This window comes from Mobula hypostoma, chromosome 4, assembly GCF_963921235.1.
Source record: "Mobula hypostoma chromosome 4, sMobHyp1.1, whole genome shotgun sequence".
In the NCBI taxonomy this organism is placed as follows: domain Eukaryota; kingdom Metazoa; phylum Chordata; class Chondrichthyes; order Myliobatiformes; family Myliobatidae; genus Mobula; species Mobula hypostoma.
Window position 1 is genome coordinate 15,283,619 of NC_086100.1, and position 11,246 is coordinate 15,294,864.

At 43.6% G+C, this 11,246-nt stretch overlaps 1 protein-coding gene across 3 annotated transcripts in view; it reads right to left on the reverse strand.

Annotated features, from left to right (window-relative positions):
- The window catches only part of mbnl1 (muscleblind-like splicing regulator 1), a 331,477-nt gene extending 320,532 nt beyond the window's left edge, over positions 1–10,945 (reverse strand). For 2 of the 3 annotated variants that reach the window (XM_063045320.1, XM_063045323.1), the window contains exon 1: positions 10,750–10,943. The gene's annotated coding sequence lies outside the window, so the exon portion shown is untranslated. Of the gene's footprint in view, positions 1–10,749 lie in introns of all 3 variants that reach the window. The other variant, XM_063045328.1, reaches the window with a different exon arrangement.
- Positions 10,946–11,246: the final 301 nt, after the last annotated feature.

The window sequence follows — 11,246 nt, forward strand, 5'->3', positions numbered from 1 at the left end:
GCTGGCAGGAGATAGGTGAGACTGGGTGAGAGGAAAGTGGGTGGGTAGAGGAGGGGAGAATGAAATAAGAAGCTTTGATGAGATAGGTGGAAAAGGTAACAGGCTGAAGCAGAATGAATCTGATGGGAGCGGAGAAAAGGAAGGAGGACCACTAGAGGGAGGGGTTAGGCAGGTAAGGAGAAGAGAAGAGGTGAGAAGGGAGCCAGAATGAAGAATGGGAGAGAAGGGGGAAGGGAGAGAAATTACGTGAGTTAGAGAAATCGATGTTCATGCCATCAGATTGGAAGCTACCCAGGCAAAGTATGACGTGTGGACATTTAAGCTTCAAGGCCACAAGCCTACATGTCACAATGGGAATGGGGATTGGAATTTAAATGGCTGGCCGCCAGTAAGTCCTGCTTGTTGCAAATGAAGTGAAGATGCGCGACAAAGCAGTCTCCCTACTTTACTGAAGTCGAGGAAATTGCACTGGGAGCACCGGATATGGTAGATGACCCTGAGAGACTTGCAGGAGAAGTGTTGCCTCTGCTGGAATGACTGTTTGGACCCCTGAATGACGGTAAAGGGGGAGATTAATGGGCAGGTGTAGCACTTATTATGCCTGCAAGGATAGGTGCTAGGAGACAGATCAGTGGGGAGAGGGGAATGGACAGGAGAATCGTGGAGGGGGAATTCCTTGCAAAAAGCAGAGAGTAGGGGAGGCGGTAGAGATGTGTTTGGTGGTAGGATCCCGCTGGAGATGGCAGACATTGCGGGGAATGATGTGCTGGATCCAGAGACAAGTGGGGTGATAGGCAAAGACTAAACTGCTTGTCCTCCTGAGTCCAGCAATCAAATTAATAACAAGTGGCAAACTGGAAAACAAGATGCAACACGACAAGTCTCTGCCCTTGAGAGGTGAAGGATATGGTCTTCAATAGGCAGAATAGCTTAATGCTGCTCCTGTGTCTTATGGACTTGGTGACCGACCCATCAAAGCTGGCTGAAAATGAAATTGGAAAGTGCCGTGGCATTCAACTATCAGCCCAGCCAATTAATACTGAAATCCCACTCTTACGAGGCACTCTGCTGCTTTTCTTTGTCACTCATCCTGATGTGAAACGTTTCAACCTGCTTCTAACGAACCATAATTAACAATGATCTGATACGCTCGTCCTGTCTCAGTTTCTCAGAAGGCAGACTGACGTTGGTGGAATCATTCACACCCTCTACAAGCACAGTCCTATTTCCTTGCCCTGCTTCCTTTTCCTTGCACCATCATCCCCTTTGTTATTTGATGCAGAGCGACGCGGCTGTGACTACCACTACCTCAAGGCTCCAGGTCCCTGCCCAGCCTCCAGGGCTGTCTGATTCCCTGTGACTATACTATTCTCTCTTGGGTGCTCTGGGTTCCTCCTACATCCCAGAGACATTCCGGGCTGGCTAACTAAGTAACTCGTTAGTGTATCTAATTGGCTAAAAGAATCAAACAGAGGTTATTCTGCATGTGAGAGAAAAGGAGAAAGGGAGTTGGATTGATGGGATTGCATTGACCCAAAGGATAGAGTGGCCTCCATCTGTGCAGTTTTAAGTATCACATCTGTTCTGCCCTATTCTCCTTCCTCCTATTCCCTGCCTCTGCACTTACTTAGTACTTACTCTCAGCGGCCACTTTAATTGGTACTGCCTGTACCTAATAAAGGGTCACTGACTGTATGTTTGTGATCTTCTGCTGCTTAGTCTATCCGCTTCAAGATTCGATGTGCTGTTGCTTTCAGAAGTGCTCTTCTGCACACCACCGTTGTAACGTGTGGTTATTTGAATTACTGTTGCCTTCCTGTCAGCTCGAACCAGTCTGGCAATTCTCCTCAGTCCTATCTCATTAACAAGGTGTTTTTGCCCACAGAACAGCCACTCACTGTATGTTTTTATTACGCTCTGTCCGCCAGAGAAAGCAGGATCTCCCAGTGGCCACACATTTTAATTCCACATCCCATTCCCATTCTGACATGTCTATCCACGGCCTCCTCTACTGTAAAGATGAAGCCACACTCAGGTTGGAGGAACAACACCTTATATTCCGTCTGGGTAGCCTCCAACCTGATGGCATGAACACTGACTTCTCCAACTTCCGCTAATGCCCCACCTCCCCCTCGTACCCCATCTGTTACTTATTTTTATACACACATTCTTTCTCTTACTCTCCTTTTTCTCCCTCTGTCCCTCTGAATATACCCCTTGCCCATCCTCTGGGTCCCTCCCCCCTTGTCTTTCTTCCCGGACCTCCTGTCCCATGATCCTCTCGTATCCCCTTTTGCCTATCACCTGTCCAGCTCTTGGCTCCATCCCTCCCCCTCCTGTCTTCTCCTATCATTTTGGATCTCCCCCTCCCCCTCCAACTTTCAAATCTCTTACTAACTCTTCCTTCAGTTAGTCCTAATGAAGGGTCACGGCCTGAAACGTCGACTGCACCTCTTCCTAGAGATGCTGCCTGGCCTGCTGCGTTACCAGCAACTTTTATGTGTGTTGCTTGAATTTCCAGCATCTGCAGAATTCCTGTTGTTTGTATGTTTTTATTTGTTTTTTTTTGCACCATTCTCTGTAAACTCTAGAGTTTTCTACATGAAAATCCCAGTAAATCAGCAGTTTCTCAGACGCTCGAACTAGACTGTCTGATACCAACATTGATTATATGGTTGAGGTCACTGAGATCACATTTCGTCTCTCCACTGATGTTTGTCTGAGCAACAACTGAACCTCTTGACCATGTATGCATGCTTTTATGCATTGAGTTGCTGCAACCTGATTGGCTGATGAGATGTTTGCATTAATGAGCAGGTGTACAGATGTGTCTGATAACGTGGCCACTGAAAGAATATCAGCAACACTTGGTTGACACTCAACAATTTTTATTGATGCACCTTAGAGAGTATCCTATCTAGATGCACCAGGGTTTGGTATGTCAACTGCTGTGCCCAAGACTAAAGAAACTGCAGAGAGTTTAGACACAGCTCAGTACTTCACAGAAGCCAGCCTTCCTTTCCTGAACTCTGACTACATTTCTTCTTGCCTTAGTAAATCAGCCAGATTAGGCAGAGACCCCACCCATCCCAGTCATAACAAACTCCCATTTCTCAAATCCGTAAATATCTCCTTCTGTTTTGTTAAAGCAGCTGGCATAATAAAAGGCCCTGGGCTTTCCCTCTTTTCCCGTTGGTCAGAAGATACAAAATCCTGAAAGCACATATCACCAGGCTCAAGAGCAGTTTCTATTTAGCTATAAGACCATAAGACGTAGGAGCAGAATTAGGCCATTCACCTCATTAGGTCTGCTCCGCCATTTCATTATGGCTGATCCCGGATCACACTGAACCCCATACACCTGTCCTCTCGTCATAACCTTTGGTGCCTTGACCAAACAGGAAACTATCAATTTTTGCTATAAATATGCCCATGATCTTGGCCTCCACCGCAGTCTGTGGCAGAGAATTCCACAGATTTACTACTCTCTGGCTAAAAAAAACTCCTTCCTACCGCTGTTCTAAAGGGTCACCCCTCAATTCTGAGGCTGTGTCCTCTAGTTCTGGATAGCCCCTACCATAGGAAACATCCTCTTCACATCCACCCTTTTTAGTCATTTCAACATTCAGTAAGTTTCAATCAGATCCCCACATATTCTTCTAAATACCGGTGAGTATAGGGGGCCTAAAGCTGCCAAACACTCCTCATACTTTAACCTCTTCATTCCCGGAATCATCCTTATGAACCTCCTCTCCAATGACAACACATCCTTTCTGAGATATGTGGCCCAAAACTGTTGACAATCCTCCAAATGTAGCCTGACTAGTGTCTTATAAAGCCTCAGCATTTCTCCATGCTTTTATATTCTATACCCCTTGAAATAAATGCCAACATTGCATTTGCCTTCTTTCCCACAGACTCAACCTGTATATTAACCTTCTGGGAGTCTTGCACGAGGACTCCTAAGTCCCTTTTCACATCTGATGTTTTAACCTTCTCCCCATTTAGATGATAGTCTGCACTAATGTTCATTTTACTAAAATGCATTATCATACATTTCCCAACACTGTATTCCATCTGCCACCTTTTTGTCCATTCTTCCAATTTGTCTAAGCTCTGCTGTAATCGCATTGCTCCCTCAGCACTACCAACCCCTTTACCTGTTTTTGTATCATCCGCAAATTTTGCCACAAAGCCACCATTATCTAAATCATTGACAAACAAAGGGAAAATAGTGGTCCCAATACTGACCTCTGAGGAACACCACTAGTCACCGGCAGCCAACCAAAAAAGGCCCCTTCTATTCCCACTTGCTTCCTCCTGCCTGTCAGCCATTCCCATGTCCATGCCAGTATCTTTCCTGTAACACCATAGGACTTTATCTTGTTAAGCAGCCTCATGTTTGGCACATTATCCACCGCCTTCTGAAAATCATCCACTACTTCTCCTTTGCCCACCCTGCTTCTCACTTCCTTGAAGAACTCTAAGAGATTTGTCAGGCAAGATTTCTCTTTACAGAAACCATGCTGGTTTTGACTTATTTTATCATTAATCTCCAAGTACTGCAAAACCTCATCCTTAATAATAGACCCCAATACTTTCCCAATGGCTGAGATTAGGCGAACTGCTATTGGAAGACTACTGAATGGCATGATGAGATGGAAACTTAACCTCACAATCTACCACATTATGACTTTGCAGCTTATTGTCTGCCTGCACTGCACTTTCTCTGCAAGTGTAACAGTTTATTCTGCATTCTGTTATTGTACCATCTCAATCAACTGATGTGATTAAACGATCTGTGTAGGTGGCATGCAAAACAAGATTTTTCACTCGACAATGGTACATATGACAATAATGAGCCAATTGCCACTTAAACAGTGTATCATGTGCCTTATGTTATGTCTGACTTCACAATTCTCTGGGGAACAGTGAGTCCGTGAAAGGAGCTATATCGATTCAAGTCATGTGTTCTTCAGTGTGGATTATTCAAAGTGAATAGTGCAACAGAACCTTTAAACAACCATAAAAATATGGTCTATTGGAGCATGGATCACTAGAATTATGGAGTATTCCACCCTTTCTAATTAATAACCTATCAACTTCCACTTTAAGTATACCTAGAGACTCCACAGCTATCTTTAGCAATGAATTCCATAGATACATCATTCTCTGACTAAAGAAATTCCTCCTCATCTTTATTCTGGAGGGACATGGTTCTATTCTGAAGAAGTACCCATTGGTCCTAGACTATTCAACTATCAGAAAGATCCTCTCATCAATATTTGATATGTTTCAATGAGAGACCCCCAACCCCATTCTTCTTCTAAAGTCCATTGAGTACAAGTCCAGAGCCATCAAATGCTCCTCATACGTCCTCCTCTGGACCCTTCTAATGCCGGCAGATCTTTTCTTCAATCAGGGGCCTAAAAGTGTTCACAATACTCCAAGTGCAGTCTGACCAATGCTTTACAAAGCCTCAACATTACATCCTTCCTTTTATATTCTAGTCCTCTCGAAATGAGTGTTAACATTGCATTTTCCTTCCTTACTATCGACTCAACCTGCAAATTAACCTGTACAAGAAATCCCAAGTCCCTTTGCATGTCTGATTCCTTATATGCTCTGCATTTAGAAAACAATCTATGCCTTTTAATACTCTTTCTATGCTAGTTTATGTCTTAATTTGACACTAAACAGCTCCTATAAATCGTCTGAGCATCACTACTTAAGGAGGATTTTGAGGACTGGAATAGAATACAGCATGCATTTTCCAGGATAACATTTGATCTATGAGAATTAAAACGCAAGGGTAGATTTTACAGTCAAAATTTGCAGGAATTTATTATGAATAATCTGATCAAAGCATTCAAGATATCAATTTTAGAAAACAAACTTCTCCACCGATCAATTAATATCTCAAAAGCAGAAGAAACAAAAGTTGAAACCATGTACCACCAGTCTTATATACCCCACTGTTATAAGATAATTGAATGTTCCCCTAAGATAGACTCTTGACCTCACAATCTACCTCGTTTTGATCTTACTCTTTATTATCTACTGCACTACATTTTCGCTGTAGCTGCTGAACTTTATTCCGCATCCTGCTATTGTTTTACCTTGTACTACTCCAATACCCTCTGTAGTGATATGATCTGTATGAACAGTATGCAAGAGAAGGTTTTTATTGTAAAACGTTTGTACTTCAGTTTGGAAATGGAATTGGGATAGGTGAGGCAGACTCTATGGGCTGAATGGCCCATTTTTGCTCCTATTTCATATTCTGATTTTGAAATTAGAAGGATTGTGATTACTAAATGCACATTCATGCATTTGAGCAAGATACAAAAGAATAACATAATTTCTAAGAGTATGAAGCTCAGTGTTGCAGTGCTACATTTATTCCACTCTAACATATGGAAGCGAATATTGAAAAATATCAAAACAAAATGAGGGTGACTCAAAGCTGCAGAAATGTGGTTTTTGAGGAGAATGATGTAAATATCTTGGAAGGACAGAGGAACAAATGAGGAAGTGCTGCCAGAAGCTGAAATAAGAAGAGAGCTGATATCATCGATCAGAAAACATCAGCTGGAATTTCTAGGACCTGTATTGAAGAAAGAAAAGCTCAAATATCTTTCAGAGATGGGAACAATTGATGGAAGAAGAAATTGTGGTCAACAGTGCATGACATTCATGAGCTACATCAAGGGATAGACAGGTAAATGTTTTGAAAAACTTATTAGAACTTCTCAGATTAAGGACAGGTGAGAGACATTGTCCCGCCAACATCACACACGCACGCGTGCACGCACCCGCCAAAAAATAAAAGACAGGTGAAAGACCATGATCGCCTACATCACATGACGTAGTACATAATGATGATGATGATGTCTTATGGAATTGGTTCGTTATTGTCACTTGCAGTGACAGCAATAAACCAATTTCAATTCCAGTTCCAGTTCCACACTGATTCCGGCTACTTCAGGAATTCAGTATGACTGGGTAAAGTCCAAGAATTCGAACAAAACCTTTCAAAAGTGAAGTTCAGAAAGAACGCCGCTTGTAGAGAATGTGGGAAGGTTGGTAATCTCATTTACAAGAAGCCGCTGGGTCAACTCTTCCTTGTAATGTTAATCACAGGAATTGAAGGATGAGGGACAATGGTATATGGAACAGGCCAGTGGATGTTGCAGTAAATTCATAAGAGTGAGTAAAGCCTACAGGGTCACACCAGAGTATTTAGTTCATTGCAAGTCCACTTCTAAGGTTGTGATCATAGACATAATGGCATAATTCACTCGCTGTGTGCCATATCACATGATGTGGGCGATCATGGTCTTTCCGTGGCCCATGATTGTTTTTGGCAAATGTTTCCACAGAAGGGGTTTGCCATTCCCTTCTTCTGGACAGTGTCTTTACAAGTTGGGTGATCCCAGCCATTGCAAATATCCTTCAGAGATTGTCTGCCTGGTGTCAGTGGTCACATCACCTGGACTTGTGATATGCACCAGCTGCTCATGCGACCACCCACCGCCTGCTCTCATGGCTTCACTTGACCCTGATCGGGGGGCTAACCAGGTGCTACACCTCGCCCATGGGTATCCTGCAGGCTAGTGGAGGGAAGGAGCACCATTACACCTCTGGTAGAATAGTGGTCACGTTATTCGATTGCGATGCAGAAACCTGGACTGTTCAGCTCCTACAGTGGAAGCTTTCCTACTCTCTTTGGTGGGAGTTCTGTAACACCCTCTCTTAGTGTTCACTCTGTGCTACTCTCTGTCAAACCCATGATCTGCCCATCACATTCATTATCCTTCCTCTTGTTCCTCAGATCCTTCTCTTTATTCCATGTTTTACTGTCCTCACCTATCAGATTCCATCTTCTTCTGCCCTTTATGTCTTCCACCTGCCATCTTTTTACAATATTTCCTTTTCCCTTCTCCCCCATCCACTCACCTGGTTTCGCCTAACAGAGGCTGGTTCCCCATTAGATTAATAATAATAACCATGAAATGACTTAACAGTTACAGTCAGAATCATTGACATATGTATGACTGACAGTGCAGGACATAAGAATTACTAAAAGTTACAAGAAAGAGAAAAAAATGTAACAAATAAACCAAAGGGGAATAGTGAGGTAGTGTCCAAGGATCACTCAGAGATCTGACGTCAGAGGGGAAGAAGCTGCAGCTAAAATGTTGAGTGTGGGTTTCCGGTCTCCTGTTCCTCCCCCTGAAGGCAATGCTGAGAGGAAGTTATGCTCCGAGTGTTGAGGTCTATCTAGCTAATATTTTTGGTGATGGAGATCATCTGTTTAAAATGGTGCTGAGTATTGGTAGTTTGGGTTGAGGTGTTCATCGAGCTTGCCAATTAGCTTGCAGATGTTTCATCACCAGTTGAGGTGATTTCCTCAGTGTTCATTTGTTGGGGTTTCTCTCTGGGAGTGCTTTCGTCCTGATAACTCTGTAAACAAACATATCGAAATACTGCCATCCACGAACCTCTAAGAGCCAAAGAAACATGGGCCAAGAGATTTCAATAGTCAACTACATATATCCCCTAAGGAATAAACTATGCATTGTGTATGACTAGGTGTTTCAGTTTTGGTTCAATATTGGTATTGGTAGAGCCACAGCATCAAAGAAAAGGACAGCACATAAACTGACCCTTCAGCCTATAGAACGTGTCATAGAACATAGAACATAGAAAAGTACAACACAGTACAGGCCCTTCGGCCCACATTGTTGTGCCGACCCTTAAACCCTGTCTCCCATATAAACCCCCCCACCTTAAAATTCCTCCATATACCTGTCTAGTAGTCTCTTAAACTTCACTAGTGTATCTGCCTCCACCACTGACTCAGGCAGTGCATTCCACGCACCCACCACTCTCTGAGTAAAAAACCTTCCTCTAATATCCCCCTTGAACTTCCCACCCCTTACCTTAAAGCCATGTCCTCTTGTATTGAGCAGTGGTGCCCTGGGGAAGAGGCGCTGGCTATCCACTCTATCTATTCCTCTTATTATCTTGTACACCTCTATCATGTCTCCTCTCATCCTCCTTCTCTCCAAAGAGTAAAGCCCTAGCTCCCTTATGATCTTAAGTGTAAGATCATAATGAGGTCAATCTATCTCAGCAGCAATTTAATAGTTTTATTACAATGGGGTAGAAGCTGTCCTTGAGCCCATTGGTACATGCTTTCAGGCTCTTGTCATTTCTGCCTGATTGGAGCGGGGAGAAGGAGAATATCCAGGGTCAATGAGGTCCTTGGTTATGTTGGATGTTTTACTGAGGCAACGAGTAGTATAGACAGAGTCCATGGAGGGAGGTGGGGGTGGCGGCTGGTTTCTGTGTTGTGCTGAGCTGTGTCCGCAACTATGCAGATTCTTGGGGTCACCTCAGAACCATTGTTATACCAAGCTACTATCCATCTATATACTGAGATACAGTTAAAAGCTTGTTTTGCATACTGTTTATGCAGATCAGATCAGTACACTTTGCACTGAGGTAGAAGGTGGTAAAACAATAACAGGGGCAGAATAAAGAGTAACAGCTACGGAGGGTGTGCAGGGCAGGTAAACAATACAATGCAAGATCATCCAAGGTAAATTGTGATGTTGAATCCATCTTACTGTACTAAGCAGCAAGTTAATAGTTTCATTACAGTGGGGTAGAAGCTGTCCTTGAGCTTGGTGGTATGTGTTTTCAGGCTTTTGTATTTTCTTCCCAATGACAGAGGGGAGAAGGAAAAAATGTCCATTCAAGCGGAGTAACAGCATGGTTGTGACATTATTCCACCACTGATTGTTTCAATATGTGCAGGTTTTTTTTTATGCAAAAGATGCCCCTGCACAACGACAGCAGAATCTTCTGTTGCAGGCGGAACTCTTATCAGCCAATAATGCAGAAGTGTAAAAGCAGAAACAGCATTTCCAAATGTTGGAAGAACTAAAGTGCTTGAGGTGCCCGAGGCCATCTTTAATGAAGTCACTGAACACCAACCCACTTCCATTCAACGTCTCTCCCCACCCTGGTATGTTCTGCCTCATTTCCTGCCACAGCTGAACTGAAAGATCTCCAGCCAACAGATTTTAATGGGGAGGGGGTGCCTTTCTTTCAAGGGATTCTGCATTCAAGGGTCTAACTTTAGCCAAAAGTCAGGGACAAAGCTGAAGCAATCTGCTTTGCTGGATTGCATTACCACTCCGCTCATTGCAAGATGTCCGCTCCCTCTTTCAACACCATCGCGCCATTTTTTAAGGGGAAGTTGACACTGTACTGCGTGACAAGGAAATTGTCTTCAACAGAAAACCCAGCAGCTCCAGGAAACAGGCGTATTTCACAGTGACTCCACAGTGACTGATAGAGTCTCTCCTGGTCTACAACTCCAAATCAAAGGCAGCAACACCCCTCCCAACCCGTCCTCTCCTCCCAACCCTTGAAGCTGCAGTTCTGACCTTTTAGGTGGTCCTGTGGAATGAAGGAATAATGTGGTAGATTGAGCTTGTTTCCTGCCCTCGCAGCCATCAGCTCACATCACAATGAAAGGCAAGGATTGATGTCTATGGCTGGTGGACTGGACCCATGGTAAAGGCAGACATTCAATTACCAAAGTGACTAAAAGTGCTCATGTAATTGTCACCGTGTCACAAGCCACTCTCTTCGTCAAAAATCCGGAAATTTTATGGCACAAATAAGCAAACTTCAGACAGAAGTAACCCAAGGATCAACTTCAAAAACACTGACCTGCTTTCTCGTTCACTGTTGTTGCCTCTTCCTTGATTCAGTCAGAGAGCAGAGCTGGAGGTTATCACCCGTGGGGGTGGTGCTGTCTGCTCTCTGGGTTTAGAACTTCTGTGGGAGTCCGAGGATGCAGGTGACCTGGTTGGGAGGGGAAGGAGAGAGTGGCTTTGAGTCAGATCCTCCTCAGACAGTATGGGTCCACGAGCACCAAATTAGCCACTCAGAACCAACCACCCTCCCTTGCTGGTTACCATGACAACTGACCAATTTTTGAATATATTATAATTTTTAACACTGGCTTTAACTCCTTGGGTTGTTGTAAAAGTGCACATCAGTTTTCATGAGACACAATAAATTCCAGAAAACTCAAGACCCTAAGGAATTCCACTGGAACAATCTAACACTTTTGCACTTTTATTTTTCTTAAACCGACTTTAACAGACCCTGCTGATTGGACCAATCAGGAGTCGCATTAAATGTGACTTCGGTTTTAATCTGAT